The sequence below is a fragment of the Gopherus flavomarginatus genome, chromosome 3 (genome assembly GCF_025201925.1).
Source record: "Gopherus flavomarginatus isolate rGopFla2 chromosome 3, rGopFla2.mat.asm, whole genome shotgun sequence".
NCBI classification, from domain to species: Eukaryota; Metazoa; Chordata; order Testudines; family Testudinidae; genus Gopherus; species Gopherus flavomarginatus.
This window is the reverse complement of record NC_066619.1, coordinates 98469551-98477982: the sequence shown is the minus strand read 5'-3', so window position 1 is coordinate 98477982 and position 8432 is coordinate 98469551.

The following is an 8432-nucleotide window of genomic DNA, read 5'->3' as shown; positions in this document are numbered from 1 at the left end:
AACAGCATTCTTGTTCATCTCAGGAATGCTGATTCTGGTAAGAATCACTCTTTTTCATCGATGCTAACATAACTGAATTATTAGTCCGATATCTAGACCCAAAGGGCAAATGCTTGCAGCCGACTAGCTAGCTAGCTGGATTAAAATTTAGTACAGTACCCATTTCCTACCAATATGGGTAAATGCTGTAGTCTGGTTTCGTCCAAGTAAGAAATTATTAACGATGCACAAACACCCACAGAAGTCAGTAAGAATTCTGGCTGAGTAAAGACTGAGTGAGATCATCAGAATTTGTCTCATACTAAAAATAGATTCCACTGATCCATAATAACTTAGAGTCCACGCAAGCACTCAGTATTTTAAAATTATATCAATCAATAAAAGAGAAAAAAGACTGAAAAAAAATTATGTGATGGTATTTGGAGAAGAGGGGAAAGGATGTCAGAATATAACACAAGTTACTCCTTAAGAGCCCTATCCTGCAAAGTGCTGAGCAGTTCTTGGAGCTGCTGGTTATTAAAGTAGAACTTACTGCGTTATTTCTGAACATGAATTTGCTAAAAATTTGTTTTGTGGTATCAGCCATGATACTTAATGAGACTTGATTAATTCCTGTTAAAAGCAATTTGATATAAGATGCCTGACCCACCTCCTTCCAGGAGCAAAATCAGATATTTCATGCCCACTACATTTAGAAAAGTGCATCATTGCCCATGAAAGAAGAGTACATGCCACACCTTCAGAAGCTGCTGAACACTTTGCAGGATCTAGCCCTTAGATAATACAGTCCTAGAAAAACCATTTCTAATATCCAACACATAATGATGCAGCATCAACATGGAAATACTACTAAAGGCTTTTATCATTAATAATGTGTATTACATTTAATATTAAATACTGAAGCAATTGGGATTTTTGTCTGCAAGAGGCACTGAAAATCCTTTGTTTTCTTCTGCTGCCCCATCTGTTGATAGAATTGTGGGTCAAGGAATGATGGTCGTTGCATTGTTTTGATTTATGAGCTAGTGGAAAAACTAAATTGACCTCTTATAAGAAGCAAACTAAAAACAAAGATGCTTTCAACTAAAATAAATTTCTAAACAGATAATGAATTACACTTTGAAGGTAAAGTTCTACCAGGAAGAATAAGGGGGAAATAGTTTTAAGCAATCCTGCAGAATGTTGAGCTGCATACAGTAAGTGAATACATGTATAAGATGTATAATTATATTTGTAATTACCAGCACTCTCAATGGTGGTTGGCTTTTCGTGTCTAGGCATCATGACTGTATTTCACAGGGCTGCTCTAGCTGCTGCCTGTACAGGAGATTGCTTGAAGGATAAGTAGTTCAAGATAAAGTGTCTAGCACATCAAACGAGTTTTGCCTGTCAGTGAAAAGGAGACGCTGCTGCAGTTTCATGGACTGAAACATAAGAAGATACTAATTTCCCAAGTGATTAACTTTTCATGAATGTTTAGTTTACCATTTAGGGTTGGAGTACTCGGGTCAAAAGGAAGGGAGAGCTTGTTTGCACTTTTTTTTTCTTTTTAATTTGAAAAGGAACAAAAATTCTTTTGGAATATACACTTCTACAGAAGTGAGCGCCGTTGCTTAAATGATTAAGTGCTTTGCTAAATCAGGACCTCATGCTTAGGCTACACAGGAAAGTTTTGCCAATATAGTTATAACCCCCAGCCCACTCCATGGATGTTTTTATTCTGGTGTAGAGTGATTGTTTTGGTCCATGTTAAACTTCTTCCTAAGCAACATAACCTAAAACAAAAGAAAGTATTCTAAACCAGAATAAGAATGTCTATGCTGGGAGAGGGGAGAGCTTATACTGGTATATTGGTTTAAATTCATAGCTTAGTTTATATTGAAAAAGCTTTCCCACGTAGACATGGAATATAACTAAGTAGCCTGATTTTCAGTGGTACTGGAACTAAGAGTGCTGGAGGTGCTGCCGCACCCCTTGGCTTGAAGTAGTAATAACAAACACCAAATATATGGTTTCCATGGTTTATATCATCAGCACCCCCACTATAAAAATTGTTCCAGCTCCGCTGTTGATTTCTCAAAGATGTTCAGCGTCTATGAGCTCCTAAGTACATCCGAAAATTAGGCCACAGATTTAGATCCCTGAATATGGGTCTTAGGATCCTCTTTGAAAATCTTGGCCTCTACATTTAATAGGTAAGTACTTTTTAAAATTATCATTACCCTCCAAACACTGTTTGACAAAGCATTAGAAGAAAAGGAGCAAAAAGAGTCTCTCTCAATATAAGTGTCCAAAGGCTAGGATAAGAGCAGCAGAGTTCACCTTTTATGTATTTGATGCTGTTTTTAATATAATCTTTTAGTGCCTGGAAATGAATAATTAAGGGAACTGCACATTTACCACTGCCCTACTATTGTTTAACATTTCGAGTGCACTAGCACTTAAAGTCTTCAGCCAGGTTGGATCCCATTGTGTTAGTCATTGTACAAAGATATAAGAAATGACGACAGTTTCTGCCCCAAAGCATTTAAAATCTAAATCGTTCTTCATTCATACTCATCTTGCCTTAATTTTGTCCCTAACATTTGCAAAAATATATACACAGCTCAAAATAAGAAATTACTGGGCAATTGCTGGGAACTGATTCCTTGTACAGGAAATAGGATTTTATAAAATCCTAGCAAGCTGTTGTTTTGACTTTTGCACTTATTTTTGCAAATTATAGGGGCAAAGTTACATTTAGGTGGGTGGTGTAAACCAGGTGACTTGATAGTGAATGATGAAAGGTTATATGGAAGTGGAAACTGGCTGGATCCCTTCCCAGTTCATTTCCTTTGCCTGTCCATTGTCTTAAGGTTGGGTGTTGATTTGGGGTTTTCATTTTATTTGGTTTCTGGAAGTTGTGGATTTTTTCAAAAGAGACTAACATTTGATGTGTGTTATTTGGACTCCACTACAACACAATTTACTAACAAAATTATGTAAAGATGTTCAGTTTTAATTCCACCCAGACCATTAATCCGCAGCAATACAAATGCTCCCAGTCAAAAAGATTAATTCTGCATTTATAATCATAAGAATTCTCTCTTTATGACAGTCTTACACTACTCCTTTGTTTAGTTTCTTGAACTATTTTCGCTTAACTTGTTGCAATTTAAAATTCATTACAGGGAAAACGTAGCTTCTTGTGTTTTTTTTATGTGATTAGGAAAAGATTTGCAGTGAAATTTCCCATCTATCTGCATGTCCTATCATGGGAAATTAAATTTCATATGAGATGAGCCTGGGAAACATTTGTAGTTCATAAAGAAATACAGGGATAGATTCTGATCCAAGCTACCCAGTGTAAATCCAGAATAATTCCATGTCCAACCACCCTCATTTTTAAAAACTATAGAGGGAATAACAGTACAAAGTCTTGTAAATTACCCTGTGGGTTTAACTTAATATTCTATTCTTACTTTAAAGGAATCACAAGCATGACATTCAAATTCATGACTCTGCAGAGAAGTGTAGGCATTTAAGCAGAGCAATATAATCGTGCATGTTTTAATTACAATGCAAGTGAAAAACATCAATCTGTTATCCAGGAAAGAACCCTTGGCAGAGTTTTATATTTCATCTTGAAGAACTTCAGTTCAGTAATATCTTATTTCTGTTTGTCAATCACACTGAAAATATTTAATGAAATAAACACTTATCTGTATGGGAAAGGTGAAGGAAGGGACTATAAATACAGACATGGCTTGTCTGACTTCTCTTTTTTGTATGGAGTTAACAATAACGCTAAGACTGGAAAGTCAAGCTCCAAAAGTGAGGAAATGGCACATACTCGTTATGATAGTCTTTAATTTCATGGTCACCTACTCTTTATAGAACCTCTGCCTCATTCAGAGCACAGCATGGACAGTGCTCATTTGAACAAGCAGTTATTCAATATTTTGTTGTAGCCTTACTGCTCAACGTGTGACCTTATGCCTTATTTACTGAACACTATTCAGACCCCGCTCTGAAGACAGAATTACTAACTTCCACATGGGCTTTTCTAAAGCATTCATCAGTACAATATGGCAGTGCTTCACAAACATTAGTTTATCTTCACTGTAGTATATTGGGGACCCTACTGGAATCAGAGGAGAGGTTTCCTGGCCCTGACTGCAGGCTAGGGGGTTCTCTAGCAAACTATGGGATCAGAGTCAGGGTATGGCTACACTTGCAGCTGTACAGAGCTGGGAGTTAAACCTGCCTTCGTACAGCTGAGTAGGGAAAGTGATGCAGTCTGTCCACACTGACAGCTACCAGCGCACTGTCGTGGCCACATCTGCAGCGGCATTGGGAGCGGTGCATTATGGGCAGCTATCCCAGCGTTCAAGCGGCTGCAACGTGCTTTTCAAAAGGGGGGATGGAGTGTGACAGGGAGCATGGGAGAGAGAGAGAATGGATTTTTGGAGCCGACACTCTGTCAGCAGCTACAAGTTCCAACCCCCTGCCCCACCCCCTCTCACTCACTGAAAGCACCAGATAAGCAGCCTCCTCGAAACGGACCCCGCCCGCACACACAGTGCTGCTTCTTTCCTCAAGCAAACACTAGCTGTGGGCGTTCCAAAGGGAGCTCATTCACAGCAAACAGGAGCTGTGTTTGTTTTTTTGATAAGCAGCTTCGGGAGCCCGGAGTTCACAACAAAACAAACAGAGGCATCACAACAAAACAAAGAGTGTAATCTTTACCTAAAAGCATTATGGGAAGGTTCCGGAGGTCAGTTACAGCATAGTAAGATTATTCCCGGTTTTCACTGGTACCCCAGCGCTGCAGCAGAGCTATACTCTTTATTCCTCTCTTCGAGGTGGAGTACAGGCAGTGCTGTAGCCAGGGAGATACAGCGCTGTATGTGCCTTGCCGGTGTGGACAGGGAGTGAGTTACAGTGCTGTAAAGCCACCACCAGTGCTGTAACTCTCAAGTGTAGCCAAGGCCTCAGTCGGGAAAGAATTCTCTTAAAGTAAGGTGAGGTGTATTGTGCTTTGCTGTCTTTGGGTGCAGTCTGTTTTTTCTCCATTTTGGGGTTCTTCTGTATTCTACATTCTAGGAAATAAAATTACAGTGTCATATTCACCATGCACATAGTAGATTGCAGGACTGCTGTTAGCAGTCAGATATGAACTGACTACTGAGCTTTCTTATCAGATACACCAAAGATGTCTTCCCCTAAGATCCTTTAATGTACTGCCAGATATGGCTGATGTTAGCTTTAATAAGGTATTTTACACACAACGTCCCTTAGTGTCTGAGCAGCAAAATATAGTTTAGGATTCCCACTTTAAGTTCTACATTACTATCATTTACAAAATGTACAGTATCATGCTATCTTTGTTTATCAGCCTGAACATGTCTCTGAATTGTACTGGTTTTCTAATTATCCAACCCAAATGTGTAACAACTTGGTCATCTGGTGTCTGTTAGTTGCAATAACTGGCTGGGGTTGGCCTCTTGTTCTGCATTGCCATCCGTAGATTTTGTTCTGCTTGATCTTCCTGAGGAACAAACTCAAGATGTTGATGGCTTGTGTTGAACTCTCCACTATAGTCTTGATCACATATATGATCTGGGCAATGAGTTCTTCTCCTTTACAACAGCTGGAGTTGGCCATCTCCCATCAATTTTGACATGCACACAAAGATTCTAGAGCCAGCAGTTCTTTAATTGTTATCTATTGTAAAAATATTCATAAGCTTTTTGTCATTTTATCTGATTTTTGGCTTTTCTCTTCATGTCTTACCATTTTGGAGTTTGGTTCTGTCTCAAAGTTGGAACAGTAGTTCTGAGTTATCATCCACCAGCAGCTGACTTTGGTGTTGATCTCTAACTCAAAAGAGCAAGGAATGGATCTTTCTGCTGTAAGATTTTCTTGGCTGTCTGTTCAGCTCTTTCTTGGCCTCTCCACCCACTCGTGGGTTGCTAGTAATCTGATCAAAATCCTATTTTGTTTGGAATGACTTAATTCTGCTGCATTGAATTTTGAGTTTGAATTTGTTCTTGAATACTGAAGTGCGCAAAAGTGCACTTCAGTTTCTCAATACCATGGTATGTCACGACTTTCAAATACATTTATTTCTATATACCTGGAAAAATAGTCTACTGTGACCAGGTAGATGTCTTCTGGATTCACAGAAATCTGCAATTAGTCTATTCCTAGTTCTGTCTGGTAAATGTGTTGTTAAAAGTTCTTTATGTTATGTTGGTCTGTTAGCTCTGCAGTGTTCACGGGTGTTTCTTTATTGTCTTAGGTCCTTGCTGATGCTCGGCCACCACACTGTCTGGTTGGCCAGTTCACAGCACTTAGTTAATCTTTGATGTCCTTCCTAGATGAGGTTAAGGATTTCTCCTCTTATTTCATTTAGAATTACAATACAATTACCTTTAATCAAGAGTCCATTTGACCTACTTAATTGTCCACATACTTCAAGGTAGTCCCCTTCACTTCCTTTGTGTCCATTAGATACTAGGGCCAGTTGACACTAGTGTTACTTAGAACCTCTTGAAGTTGCATGTCTGTCAAGGTTGTCATCTTCGTGAGTGTCTTCCATAAAATCCTTGCATGTATTGCCAGGTGCGGCTGACCTTAGCTTATATGAGGTTGTGACACACTGTACCTCAAAGCAGTACCCTGAAACCTCCATATTCACCACTGTCACACAATTATGATACATTTTGTACAAAAGTATGCCTTGTCAAGTATCATTTTAAAAGTCTTGATCTGTTGAACATTAATAGTCTGTTGGATTGTATGTGCTATCATTATGTGAGGTTTATAAAGTATTGCTGTATAATTGTTACTGAAATAAGTGATGAGGTGGGGAACACCCACAACCAGCCTTTCAGGTACAGCAATGGAGTAGCTAGACAGCGTTAATGGCTCATCAGTACTCATCAAGAAAAAAATCCACTATCCTAGAGATATCTCAGAGGAGGCGTGTATGCCATAGGGGCAGACTAACCCATCTCACAGCAAAGATCATTACAGCAAGCTAAAGAAAGTATAAAAGAGGGGAAGTGACATCACATGCCCTCACTCCACCCACAACTCAACACCTTAAAACACATCTGGAGGATAAAGACTTTGAACTGGGGCAGGATGATCCCAGGCCAGGAAAGAGTCCCAGCCTGTTTTTGTTTTAATGGGCCAAATCCACCTCTGGTGTAACAACACCACTGGCTTTAATTTGGCTCATTTGGTATCCATTTGCCAACCAGAATAATCCACAGAAGAGATAATAAGACTACACAAATGAATGACTGTGTTTAGAGAGAATATTTAATTCCTTTGTAAATTTGAAAACATCAGTTTGTAACCTTCCCTCTATAAAATAAACAATGTTATTTTTTCCTGTCACTTGTGCACAGCCTCTCTCAGATCGTGGAATGCTTTTGATTTATTTTTCAATGTATAAGATGCACTCAGTTGGCAGGCTCTAAACACAGTACAGTTAAATGGCTTCTTAATGTTTTTACAATAAAGCACTAAAAGTCACTACACTGTTCCTCCCGTGATGGATTATCAACATAATCTTATGAGCCAGGTGGAACCTTGTTATAGATTTAATCAAAACCCATTGAGATTCACAGATGTGAACTTACTCTTCAATCAACATTACTGTAAGCATAAATTCACACCTGAGACAAAAGTGATGTGTGTGTGTGTGTGTGAACCTATCCAGGCGTTTTTGACTGAGTACTCTTTGGAGGGAAGAGATCACAAAGAAACTGAGACCTTGGCTACACTTGAGAATTATAGCACAATAAAGCCTCTCAGAGCACTCTACCTTACTCCCTGTCTACACTGGCAAGTCACGGAGAGCGCTGACTCCCTGGCTAGAGCGGTCCTGGTACTCCTGGAGAGCCAAGTTGCAAGAAGAGGCAGACTACCATGAAACTGGTACTCCACCTCCCTGAGAGGATTAACAGCTGTTGTGTATTGGGTGAATCCCTGCAGCTCCAGTGTACACGAGGAGTAACATTATTATGCACTGATTGACCTCTGGAAGTGTCCCATAATCCCCTTAACTGAAGTGGTCTCTCTTGTCTTTGTTGTGAACTAGGAAGGCAAAAGTGTCCTTTCAAAGCTCTGGTTCCGAGACGGGCTGCTTATCTGGTTCAAGAAAAAAAACGAATAGCTACTGTTTGCTTTGACTGAGTGAGAGAGGCGGGGGATTGAGGGGGGTCTGAACTTACAAGGCAGCGTGCTGACACACTCTCAGCACCCCAAAAACCCACTCTCTCTTCCCCACACTCCTTGTCACACTCCACCCCACCCACCCCCCTTTTGAAAAGCACATTGCAGCCTCTTGAATACTAGGGGTATGGCTACACTTGCAGCTGTACAGCGCTGGGAGTTAAACCTGTCTTCATACACCTGAGTACAGAAAGAGCTGCAGT